Source organism: Meleagris gallopavo, chromosome 28, assembly GCF_000146605.3.
Source record: "Meleagris gallopavo isolate NT-WF06-2002-E0010 breed Aviagen turkey brand Nicholas breeding stock chromosome 28, Turkey_5.1, whole genome shotgun sequence".
Lineage (NCBI taxonomy): Eukaryota > Metazoa > Chordata > Aves > Galliformes > Phasianidae > Meleagris > Meleagris gallopavo.
Genome location: NC_015038.2, coordinates 4,827,409 through 4,840,612, shown reverse-complemented (window position 1 = coordinate 4,840,612; position 13,204 = coordinate 4,827,409). Strand labels below are relative to the sequence as shown.

Sequence of the window (13,204 nt, the reverse complement as noted above, 5' to 3'; positions counted from 1 at the left end):
TTTCTTCCAGTTGTCTGGAGAAGGCATCCAGCACAAACTGTTCCTTCACCTTTCCAGGGACAGAGGTGAGGCTGACTGGCCTGTAATTATCTGGATTTTCCTTCTTGCCCTTTTTGAAGACCAGAGTGACACTGGCTATCCTCCAGTCTTCAGGCACCTCCCCCATTCTCCAAGACCTCTCAAAGATGACAGAGAGCGGTTCAGCAATCACCTCCACCAGCTCCCTCAGAACCAATGGATGCATCCCATCAGATCCCATGGATTTATGAATATTGGTGTTGCCTAGGCGCCCTCGGACCACCTCTTCCCTGACTAAAGGGAAGTCTTCCATTCCCCAGACCCTCTCACTAACCTCCAGGGTCTGGGATTCCCAAGGGAGAGCTTTTTCACTGAAGACAGAAGCAAAGAAGGCATTCAGTATCTCCGCCTTCTCAGCATCCCCCATTTCCAGAACACCCACCTCAATCAGTAGGGGAGCCACATTCTCCTTAGTCTTCAAAAAGAGAGGGAAAAGTCACCTTGCAGTTTTCCAGTAGCTACAAGCCCTATGAACACATGAGGCACAGCAGTGTTGTGCTATGATCCCCGCAGAAGAGCCATTCTTGGCACACACCATGGATACTCAGTACAGCAATGGCCCCGTGGAGCAGGGAAATGTTTCCATTAACTCCTGGCTGATGGCTCCAGGGATCTCTGCTCCCTCCTGTGCCCCCAGCTCTCCCCATGATAACCATTTTAGATTTGCCTCATACACATGCCCTTGAGATCTGCAGAGGCTGAAGAGTAAACAGACCTTAAAAGGGGCTGAAATTCCTGCCTTCCACTCCCTTGTTCTCAAGAGTACTCTTCAGCAAAGCAGCTTTTGCAGAGACCAGGCAACCGAAGTCCCTCTTTACAATACAAAGCAGCTAATAATAACCAATGCACCCTTCACCCTGCCTGCTCCAGCGCCCAGGAGAGCCTCCGCTCAGCAGATGTATGTGTTTTTCTGCCATAAGTGACTGTTTTCCCTCTTTCTAGCAAGGCCACATTGTGCTCAAACTGTTCTGTTCTACCATCATAAATTTCAGCTCAAAATTGCCAGTGCAGATCTTATCACAAGACTACTCATGTTTGGAAGCTTTTCTTCTCCTCCTGCAAGGGCTGAGCTTTTAATTTAAAAAAGGTTGTCACTAAGAAGAAATCTGAAAACATGTCAAGTTAAGGTCTGAAACAGGTGTCAGCTAAAACAATCAGAGAAAATGAATAAAGGAGGTCAATGAGAGACAAGAGGTGGTATGATTTTAAGCCTTTTAGATGCTACAAAATGTGAATTCACTGACATCCTTGAAGCTTCCTTAGATGGACATTGCAGAACACAGGGCCCAGTGGGCCAGAGGAGCAGGACATTGTAGCAGCACACGCTGGTATCTCAGTGTTTTCTGCATTGTTCCAGAATGCATTCACAGAGCCCTCTCAGTTTTGCTTTCATAAAGGGAAGGACCCAGCACTATGTAGCTTGGAAAACATGCATTAGGAAACATCCTGGATGCGTTGCTGGCAAACTAGAGGGGGGGTCTGGTCCAGCCCAAGAGCAAACGTGCCCTGCAGGCATCTCTGCTGCTTCCCAGAGACCATTCCTGCTCTTGATGCCCCTTCCTCAAAGCACACATGCAGAAAGATGGGCTCTTCCTGGAAAGTGGGAAAGGGAAAATGAGGCAATATTTTTCCAACCTACAACTTCCTACAACTTCTGAATCTTAATAGTGTCCTTCCCTGCTGGGTTGTATCAAGACTGGTACTGATTGATATTCAGCAACTGTAGCCAGATCCTGGCTCCTGTGTCCCTGGATGAGAAGAGAGTGACTCCATATTCAGAGCTGAGGTGCAGGGTAGGATCTGGTTTGCCTCAGGCATTTTGCTGATTGAGCAGAGGTCCATCTCCAGGCACAGAAGGGATAAAATGGTTTCAAGAACACAGCAAAAAGCTGAAAGAGAGCAGAAAGTTGCCTTTTGTCTCCAAAGAACAAGGAGTCTCATGGTATTTGCAGCAGAATCAATGTGTCCTTTCACTGAGAACAAAACACATAAAGGAAGTGTGTTCGTATTAGCACCATCTTATTGGGAACATTTCTCAGAACCAGAGTGGAATTTCTCATGAAAAACAGTGGAGGACAACGAGCAAGTGAGCCTCTGCCTACAGCAACCCACAATGCACCTGTGAATGAGAGTGCTCCAAGTCAAGGCTGCCTTCTGGCAGGTCACGTCTGAATCTGGGTCGCTCACATCTCGGGTCTCAGTTTCAGGCTGCGTCAGAATACAGACAAGACACAGAACTCCTCTTTTTTATTGAAAGACTGAAGAAAAAAAAGGTACTTCTCCAGCCAGCTGTCTCCCAGCAGGAGCACAACAATAAAGTCCACTTCAAAGATGTCACCTGAGACACACCTAAGGTGAGTGCTTTAGAGACATGTGAGCAGGTAAATCATTTGAAGGGCCACTTTGGGCCCTATAACTGCCCCTGGGTATGCTAAAAATTGACCACAATTACTCTGTGGGGTGCTTACCTTACATAATCATCTTAATTACAGGGGTCTGCCTAATTACACTTTATGCAGCTTTAACTATGCGAAGGCATCACACGTGGGATAGAAAAGATTCTGACCAAGTCTTGACCAACATGAGAAAAACAGAAGTACTCCTGCTGGACCCACAGTGCCTCTTGCCCTGTGACCCTGCTGAGCAGGTTTCTCCCACTGCCCCGATAAGATTAGAAACCTGGGTGTAACCCTGGCTTATGGCAACACACATTAAAGCAGGCAGAACCCTGCGTTGGGCTGGGGGGGTGGAAAGGGGCTTTCCAGCTGAGCAGCCGATTCCACAATCGCAGCACTGTAATTGTCTTTCATTCCAGGGTGTTTATGCATGGGTAGAAAGCTGTTCTCAGATTAACTATCTCCTCCTCGTAGCTCTGTAACCTTGGTTGCCTGATTTATTTTTTTTTTTTTCAAACTACGCCATGTAGGCACAGAGCAGAGCTGTCTTATCGCACAGGCGCCCACATGAAAGGAACTTTGCAGCGTGCAGCCATGCCAGAAGTGGAGGGAAGGCAGAGCAGCAAAGCCTTGCCAGGCAGGTAGGACGGGTGTGCCGGAGAAGGTGCCTTGCTATGGATTTTGCATCTAGCTTGGAGTTTTCCCGAAGCTAAGCAGCAGTCAGGTGAGGATCTGACCTAAGTCTGTCTTAGAGAAATGCTGTCGATGCCCAAATTGCCAAATGTGTGTGCATGCATCTAACCCACTAGGAACAACACACCACTTCAAGCATCCTCTCGGGCTGTTTTGTTTCCCCTTCTTTGGGCACCTGGAAGCCCCCAGACTGAAGCTGAAAGTTCAGTTCTACCACACTGGTCCTTCCCACAATACACCACCTTTCTGAATCTCCCAAACTGCCCCAGTTCAGGTGCTGCCTTGGGACATGAAACTGCTAAATTCTGTGGAAGGGGCATAATTGTTTTCATTTCATAAAGCACGGTGTTACAGCTCTGTCAGAGAAGCTGGAATGGGGGAGTGCTATCAGAGACGAAAATCTAAATATAACTCTGGAAAAACATTCCACTCAAATTAATTATCAGCACTGAAACAACATTTTTAAAAGAGAAAGAAAAATATTGTGCTGAGCTGAGAAAAAGAGGGAGGTCTGCCAGTCCAGGCATGTGTTTATCCTGGACATTGTTTAAGCTCTCTGTGCTAAATTACTGACAGAGCCCAGCTGTTCGTGAATCTCAGCCCTCCCCTCTGTTCAAGCCAATAGATTTTGCTCTAATCTGCACCCAAAAAAGGACTTTATTTCCCTTCCTGGCCGTGCCTGACGTGGCCTGGTCTGCACACGTCAGCAGGATCAGCTCCCCAGCAGGAAGCTGGCGAGAGCTTCTTGAAAACATGTGACGTAGGAGACAGCCTCGCAGCACCTCCGCACCGAGCGCAGTGGGGATGTGGAGCAGAGCCACGCTTCCAAAGAAGGAGAGCCTGCACGGCCCTTCCTTGGTAACAAAAGCTCTGTAACAGCCTCCCAAACCTGCCGTGTTGCTGCCAGCAGTGCGCGGCTCGCGGCGTTGTGGTGCTGGCAGATTGTACACGTTTGGCACAAGAAGACAGCTGCCTGTGAGAAGCATGTTCAGGGTGCCCTGGTGCCTGAAAGGGTGACTGCATCCAGCCTGTAAGTTAGGAAGGAAAGGAGAAGCGGCACAGATGTATCAGCTTGGGCCTGCACAGCACGACTGCTGCGTCCTGCACGGGACGTGGGTGTGTTCACTTCCCTGGGGGAAAAACAAAGGGTCACAAATCAAAGGGAAGCCCCATCACACATCTCTCCCCATGTCTGATCAACGAGGAGAAATGACTGCTGTGTGAACCGAGTATTTTGAGACAGATGCTTCTACCACTTCCTTCTCCACCCCCAACCCCCCAAAAAACCTGACCAACCAATCAAAAAAACTCCAAACAGCTGGTAGCCTTTCAAGCCTCCCTCCGCAGTAGAGCTGCCCCAGGAGTGCCCAGGAAAAGGCAGGAACACAGCACTAAGCCCAGGACAGTGCTCTGCTCCAGCTTTCCCACGCCCTGCTGAGCAGGCTAGCCAGCAGAAGCGTATTCACACGCTAGAAACCTAATGCTTCCTTCCCTGCAGCATGTCCCTGAGTGAAGTAAATAATTGGCAGCTCCTTTGATGAATTTCACTTTTACTGCTTTCAAGTTAGCCAGTCTTCTGCTTACCTGGGTTTTCTCTCATGTCTGCAATATTCAGAATTATTTACTGAATTATACACCGAACTGGTTTGCACTGGGGCCAGGAGCCTCCTGAAGCCTTCAGCTAACAGAAAGCAGCCATCTTTCATTGGTGCCCATGGGCTCAGTCCCCCATCTCATCACCACCTCAAACCCCATGAGGAAGAAATGGGAGAGCTCAAAGTGTTTCCCTCCTGAGCCAGCTCTGAACTAACTTCATACTCATTCAGGCTGGTTTGTCTAGCAACAGGGATCAGTATTTTAGTCTAAGGACCTATAGATTAGTTTACCAAAAGGAATCAACGAGTACTAATTCTAAAACTTTCCATTTGAACTTTACTTGGTGTGTGAACACCCTTGTTTTCTCTTAATTCTACTTCACAAAAAGCACTGAAGTCACAATAGACTACTTATCTTTGCATTTCATGAGGTGCAATGACATTTTCCTCAGATTTCACATATATTGTTTTGGAAGTAGCCTAACAAGCAATGGGAATTTGCCAAATCAGGGAAAAACAGCTAAAGGTCAGCCAAAAGTCTCAGTGATGAAATTAATAGTGGAAAAACGGGGATAAATTAAGTAGGCGTACGCCCACTCTAAATGAGATCACGCATGCCCAGAGGTATATTAGCATATATTAATGAGTTCCGGGAAAGGAGCGGCTATGGGCGGCAATGCACCGCATTTCTGTCGGTCCCGCAGCCGAGCTGCGCGCCCACGAGGGTTTATGGCGCCACCACGCGGCGCAGCGCGGCGCAGCACCCAGCCCAGCCCTGCGCTCCCACCTCCTGGGGGGAATCCTCAGAGTTTGGGACCTTTAAAAGTCATCTAGTCCAACTCCCCTGCAGTGCCAGGGCTTGATCCAGCCTCGCCTTGAAAGCCTCCAGGGATGGGGAATCAACTGCATCTCTAGGCAGTCTGTTCCAGTGCCTTACCACTTTGACCATAAAAGACTTTTTCCTTACATCCAACCTAAATCTCCCCTCTTTGAGCTTGAAGCCATTTTCCCTTGTTCTGTCATCACAGACCCTGCTAAAGAGTCTGTTCCCTTCTTCCTGTAGCTCCCATTTAGATATTGAAAGGCCACTGTCAGGTCATCTCACAGCCTTGTCTTCTCCAGGCAGCACAGCCCCACCCCTCAGCCTGTCCTTGCAGGAGAGGTGTTCCATCCCTCTGATTATTTTTGTAGCTCCAGCACCTCTGTACTGAGGACTCCACATGTGGACGCAGTGCTCCAAGTGAAGTCTCAGTGCAGAGCAGAAGGGCAGGATCAAGTCCCTGGCCCTGCTGGCAGCACTGCTTTGGATGCACCCAGGATGCAGTTGGCTTTCTGGGCTGGGAGGGCACAGTGCTGGCTCATGTCCAGCTGCTATCCACCAGTACCCCCAGGTATTTTTTGACACATTTTGATGGGCTGTGCTCCATCCTTTCATCCCCCAGCTTGTATTGGTAGTGAGGTTTGCCTCGACTCAGGTGCAAGACCTCGCATTTGGATTTGTTGAACCTCATAAGCTTCACCTTGGCCCATTGCTCAAGCCTGTCTAGGTCCCTCAGGATGGCATCCTGTCCCTCTGGTGTGTTGACTGCACAAGAGATTTTGGATCATGTCCCACACTGGAGTTAAACCTGCTGTCAGGGCTGTGTCTGTGTTTGGATTGCTTCCATTTTATGGAGTTGAGTTCATGTCTGCATGTTCAGGAATTGGTGAGAATGGCCCAATACTGTGCCTGTGTCAGCAGGCCTGCCTGGTGCCCTGCTGCCTTGAGAAGTTTGCTCACAGCTCATAGGCTTTCTGCTTTCGTTGTTGGTATTTTTCCTTGGCTCTGAGGGAGCAGAGGAGAGACCTCTGCCCTTTTTGTGGCCTCCTGTACTCTTCACTCCTAAAAGCAGTTATCTGCCAATCCTACCCCTATATCCTGAGATTTCTTAAAAGGTTGTGAATGCTTTGGCTTCATTACAAAATAATAATAATAATAATAATAATAATAATGAGTGGAATAGTGGTAAGCCCCTTAGTTTTCATAGAATCATCATAGAATCATTAATGTTTTCATGAACAGGCAAAAACTTACCCTTTGTTGGCGTTAGTTGCAGTTCAGGGAATGTAGTATATTAGCTAAAGATGTTCTCTCTGCTGCTCCAGAGACTGAAACCTTGAATGGGAAAAAGGGCAAAGTCACTCTGTGAGATAAAACCCCATCCTGGCAGTATGTTGAAACAAAACTGTTCTTTCAAAACAAGGACAGTATCTGATGAAGTGCAGGGATGTAGATAATATCTCTGTCTAGAATTAAGGACACATTTCACCCTGTTGGAGAAACCTGAACAAAGGGGTCAGACTGACTTCTAAACTGTTTTAAGCCTTTGAAGTTAAAGGGCAGTTAGAGCTGCTTAAGTAGAGAATGTATTTAAAGGTTTGGTTGCTAGAATTTCTAGGGCCCTAAGTGCTATTGAATTATTTTAAAAGCCTTTATCACGCTAATGTCATAAAAACACTCATGAATTTGAGAGGAGCAAACACCCTTTCCTGGTGCCTGATGGCCCACATACCCTGCGCTTAGGCATAGAGACATTTTTCTCTTTCAGTTGCAGCATGGCAGTTGGAGGATGGGGGTCAGCCCCCCACACACCCACACCGTCTGTCCGCCCGGGTTGTCCCAGCGACTGTTGCTTCAGTGCTCTGTTGTTATGTCCTGTAAATGTTTAATGGCAAACTTATCTCTCTTACCTATGCAGATGGCTGAGGTTATTGAGCTTGTGAGCAAGGATTACTTGGAAATGGGCGGATGTCGTCTACCAGAAAAAGAGCTTAATAAGTAATTAAATGGGATGCTGCTGTGGGAGCAAAGCCTTCTCTGAAGGGTTCAGAGCAAAACCAAGTCCAAAAGGAACTTCCTGAGGCCTTGTTATAATTCATTCTTAGGGATAAGACCTCCTGAATGTGGTCACAAATGCAAGATGATGTCTGTACTTCAGACCTCTGCTTGGCGATGGCAGTACCCAGTGCTCTCAGCTAGTCACAGCTGGTCCTTTCCTTGCAGACAATGGGGATTGATGGGTGAGATAGATAGATGGGGAAAATAGGTCATGTTACATGGAGCAACCTGATGGGACCTTCCAATCCTGACTGTAAGAAGTTTAAGATCTGCATGCTTAGTGATGACATATATATATATATATAAAAATAATAAATTGTAATAGATTAGGCTCCAATATGCACTGTCAATCTTAAGTGGATTTTTCAGATCATATGCTTTAATAAATCCAAATTTCAAAAGATCACACTATAAATAACATGTGACATAAATTGCATAAAAATAGAGAAAGAAAAATCCAGAATAGCTAAAACAAAGCGTTCTTCATGTGATATGTCCATAGCTAAAATAACACCCATGTGCATATTCATTCATGCATATACCCTTTTTCAGTGTGTTTTACTCACCTGCACACAGCTGCATTTGGGCATAGATATTTAAGCAAGCAGCCTGTGGATCTGTATCACATGCACATACACCCACTTCTGAAGGCCTGTTCTTACTGGCAGACAGAACACAAAATTGTTCTTGGAACTCAGACAGGGATAGGCGTCAGGATCCAGCTCTGCTGCCCATTCCTACATGCAGATAGCACCCTATTATTCACTGGGGTTAACCACCACCACAGAGAGCTGGTGAACCCATCCCCTCAGTCCTGGCCACCTGGGAAAATCAGGCAGATGCTCACAGTGCAGAGTCAAGATTTATTTAAGGAACAGGACTGGCAGAAATCACGCTTGAGTGTTTCCTAACATCAGAGAAGCTAAGGGTGTGTTTACAGTGCCTAATTACAGCTATTTAGAGCCAACAGACAGAAAGGAAAGAGAAAAGCTGTGATGTAAGGAAAAAATATGTAATGTCCTATTGCAATATTACATCTAATTCTTCATGAAAAGGACGCTTCAAGGTCCTAATAAGACATACATAGGGACAAAAGGTGGATAAACGATGACAATCTGTTGAAGTAGCTTGGGAAATGGCTGCAGCATTTTGTAATCACACTGAGTCAGGGTTGTATTTCTGGGAATGTACATGCAGAAGGGAGGAATTTCCCCTGCGGAGCCAGGGAATGGTTGGTATCTGAAAGTCAGCAGTTCTTTAGTTCCAGTCAATGAGCTGCAGAGAGGAGGGAAATCAAATGCCAGAGAAAGATGGTGTGAAGCAGAACAGACTCAGGAACAAGGAGTTAGTACTGGGGAAACCAGGTGTAAGAATAGAGATCTTTAAACAAATGAATTGTTTTCATAAGTATCAAAGAGATACAGCTCTCCTGACTACCCTATATAAGCAAAGACTCCTGTCTGTGCCATGTTCCTGCCCAAAGCCTACGTGGTACAATTATCTTTTGGAGAAGAGAATTTGAGGATCTTGAAAGCTCCTAATTTCTTGCTGCGAATCTGAACAAGAATTAATATCAGGCATTTCTTGTACTACCTGTGCTCCTGGACAGATGACATCACACTGCAGGCAGCACTGCTGGCTCTTTGGCCTGGACATGCCACAGGATAGTTCTTACAGCAACAGGAGTCTTTCAGCTATACCAAATGATCTGTTTAGTAGGACAGAAAGAGATTTTAGGCATTCCAGCTATCTCCTTGTTGCATGGGGTACTGTTGCTCCAGCCACCATCAGCTCAGTGGGCTGCACAGTGAAGGACACCTACAGAGGTTACACGACCTGGAGGCAGCAGAGATCCTTTTTCATGACTCCATTTACAGGCACTGGATTATAGTGGCAGTAACTTAAGCAAGGGTACATATACCAACTGGATGTGGGGCCAGACTCTTAGAGAGAAGGAGACAGTTTTTCCAGGGAACTCAGTGTCCTTCAAAAAGAGCTCAGATATAAAAAGCTGCTAAGCTATTGAGGAACCAGCAATATGGATGAAGGCTCTTGAGAAAAGAACCCAGACAGGTTCATCTCTTTTAGATGAACCTCTAATGGAGTTACATCATGCAGTCTCTTTATTCCCCTGCCCACAGTCCTACTCCATCTTAATCCCATTAGAGTCCAAAGTGATCAGACTCTATCTAAAGCAGAAACCAAAGCAAGAAAGGAGATCAGGTATCCCCTAACAGCTCTTGGACTGGGGACTGGAAGCAGCACAACTCAGTGGAGCAGTCAGTGATGCACTGATATCCCTCTCTTAGATTATAAACCACATCAAGCAGGAAGACTTGCCAAGATAGCAAGGTTATGCTAAAAAAAAGCTAGAGCTAAAACCTTTTGAGAAATAAAAACAGCCTTGAGTCAAGCTGTCCTAATCATAGAACAAAATCTCCCTCACTTTTAGCAAAGTGGAAACAAGGGGTTACTTCTTATTTCAAGCACTTATGCACACACTGGTTGTTGATTTTGTTGTGCTTGCTTTTCGACACTCCCAAAACTTTGATATTTGACACGGCACAGCAGAGGCAGGGCCAAGGTGCTGGTCATTGACACGCACTGGCATCAGGAAGCACACTCCTCTTTACAGACCCCAAAGCATGAGCTGAACTCCAAATGGACCAACCCCTGGGTAGGAGTCTGAAGCTGCTTACTACATCTGGGAAGGAGATGGCTTTATTTAGGCCTTGTTTTCTAGGAAGAAGTAGATAAAATTGCTCTGATCTTCACGATAGAATGCTTATCAAGTATATAGAGCTTTGAGCAAAAACAGGCAGTTCTTTGGAGAACCTGCTGAACTGCTGTAATAAGTACTGTAACGCTTATCACTGAAATGAATAATCCAGTGTGACTGCTTTGTTCTATGTCGTGGCAGTGTGAAAACCAGGGGTTGCTCCATAGCAAAAAAGTGTCCAATAGAAAGGAACGGGTTGGGATCCGTAAACTCATCTGCGATGGTTTGAAGTCTTAGCGTAGCAGTTAATGAGGGTCATATGCCAAGGATACACAATTTAGGTGAGCTTCACCTGAAGCCACTTGAATAAAATTAGGCGTGTCAAAAAGATAGCAGACATATAACATGGAATATGGGAATTCAGTCAGTCTTTAATCTGAGCAGTCAGGCCTAGTTTCCCCCATAGTAAGTATTTACTATGCAGGCAGACAAAGGTGGAAGAAACAAAAGATGAGCCTAAATTATTTATTAGAGATACAAGCAGGTGATTTAGACATTTGAGGTAGCCAAAAAATGTAGGTTTATCAGTTCCCTTCTGAGGCTCTGGGATACCCTTCCATGGCAGACATCATTGCTCCTAGCATGTTTCAAGGTTAGTTTAGACTTTGGACATAAATGTTTAATAGTTTCTCTCTAACATCTTATGCATGCAATACAGCTCTGGATAAGTGAACTGAAATGAAACTTGCCTTTAACAATATTACTTTTCTATACCATGAATGAAGCACTCCATTTGTCTGTTGATCTCAGATCTCTATTTACAACTAAAAAAAGAGAAGCAGCAATTAAGCTTTTTGATCTGCAAGCACACTGCTTGCCATGTTACCGGAAGACTGCTAGAAAAGTGCTCTATGTATATGACTAGGAAGAGCAAGCAACATTGACACCTACTGTTGGATATATTAATTGCTGATAGTACTAAGGTGCCAACTTTGCAAGATTCTTGTGAACCAGAAGACACTTTCCTTACTTAAAACTACATGCTGCCACTTTATTTTGCTTGTGTGTTGCCTCCTGCAGTGCTTTCACTTAATTGCAAACCAAGAATCTGCACGTGAAAGGAAACCTCTTTCTGTAACTCAATTTCCTCCTTTCCTTTTTTCATGGAATTAGGTGATCCTTAGGGAGTGAGAGCTTTTCTGAGGCTAACTTATAAAAATGAAAGACCTGAAAACAAATGCTGCTGTTCTCAGACTAGGCTGTACTGTATGCATGCAAAGTGAGAGCGTGCAGATTATTCAGAAGAGTCAAAGTTTCCACCTCATAAGGAAATGAGGTTCCCCTACAGATCTTGCAGGGCACATCAGAAAGTACAAACCAGCCAAGTACAGAGCACAGGTTTGAAAGAAAAAGTTTACTGTGCCTTAAGGATAGGGACGGATCATTTCTAACACTTTCAGAGTTCTTCACACAAAATGTTCATAGTCATGATCTCATTCATGCAATGCTTGCTGTTTTTTATTTTTTTGTTCCCAGCCTAATTGAGAGATTTCATGTGTAGGGTCAACTGACTCTCCCAAGAGATGAAGGAAGAATGAAAGAATTTGGCAACCAGGCTGAAAGAGTTAAGCTCTACGTCTTCTTTCCTACCATTAATTCTCTCTTCATCAGGTCCTTTCAGCAAATGAGCTTCAAGTGAAGACATACATACTCTTGTGAAACGCTTCCTATTTTTCGTATCATCGATTTGTAAAAAGACATGAAAGAGAAAATGCTCCAGAGATAGGAACTTAATGGCAGTTGAAGAGAAAAAAGGCTGAACATAGAAGTGACAGCAGTGACTGTTTGCTCATATAGTAATCTAAAGTCCTCTACGACAAAAGTAAAGTTGTATTAATACATCCTGATTAATGCACTGTCCCTGGGCACTCTCTCCAAGTGTGTGGCCTCCAAGAAATAATGCTTTTCTTCAAAGGAAATTATCCTAGCAATGTACCATCAAAGGTTTACTTTTCAGGCCAGCAGTGCACTCACCATTGAAGGCATTTTGTTACAGCATTCGGTCCACCTTCTTTCCAACAACAGTCCCAAGAATAAGTGAGAGAACTGCTCAGCACAAGTTGACTTGCTTTGGCTTTACTGATGGTCAACAGGAAGCCCACTCCACTTCCACGAAGTCACAACAGGCTCGAGCAACAGAGAATTCAGAACAAAAAGCTTAATCTCAGTAGCAAGGGCAAGTAGAACAAAACATATCCAAAGCACTGCCTTGGGTACCCCAGAGTTAACATGGACAACATGGTTAAGGCCTTCCTGGAATACAGCACTCGTCAGAGAGTTGGTTGGCAGTCACCTGTTAGAAAAACCTCACAGTGGGTGGGTGCAAGGCTGTGCCAGTGCCATACCTCACCCTGGCAAAGCGCTTCAATCATCCACCATATCTCATCTCATTCCTCCGTACTCCACGTCTGCAGCCAAATGAGCTTTTAAGGCAGTTGCATAGTTTCAGAACAAGTACATGGACAACTCTGTGGGCATTTTCAGGGCTCCCATTGCAGCAAGTCTTGGCAACCGCCTTGAAATCACTTTGAACCACCTTCACATCATCTTAACATGAATAAAGCTACGGCTCACAGCAGGGGAAGTGGCATGTGCAACAGAGAATTCAGACCAAAAAGTCCCCCTGGATCCCAAGCAATCACCTGCCAACAGCTGTGAGCTCCTGAGTCCTGCACTGCTGTAGGTCCAAGCTCTACTCAGTCTCACCTCTCTGACCTCCAGCCAAGGAGACCAAAACCTTGTAAAGCACCTTGGTTTGGCAGCACCTGCCGCCTCTGGGCAGACA

At 45.5% G+C, this 13,204-nt stretch overlaps 1 protein-coding gene and 1 long non-coding RNA gene across 2 annotated transcripts in view; one reads left to right on the top strand and one right to left on the bottom strand.

Moving 5' to 3' along the window:
* The window catches only part of LOC100547603 (acidic mammalian chitinase-like), a 27,294-nt gene that overhangs the window by 3,284 nt on the left and 10,806 nt on the right, over positions 1 to 13,204 (top strand). The window contains exon 2 of the mRNA XM_010724411.2: positions 11,706 to 11,709. The gene's annotated coding sequence lies outside the window, so the exon portion shown is untranslated. The remainder of the gene's footprint in view (positions 1 to 11,705; positions 11,710 to 13,204) is intronic.
* Positions 3,462 to 13,204, bottom strand: part of LOC104914543 — a 24,194-nt gene continuing 14,451 nt past the window's right edge. Inside the window, exons 2-3 of the long non-coding RNA XR_796059.3 lie at positions 6,837 to 6,917; positions 3,462 to 4,297 (exon numbers count right to left, since the gene is read on the bottom strand). This is a non-coding gene — a long non-coding RNA (uncharacterized LOC104914543). The remainder of the gene's footprint in view (positions 4,298 to 6,836; positions 6,918 to 13,204) is intronic.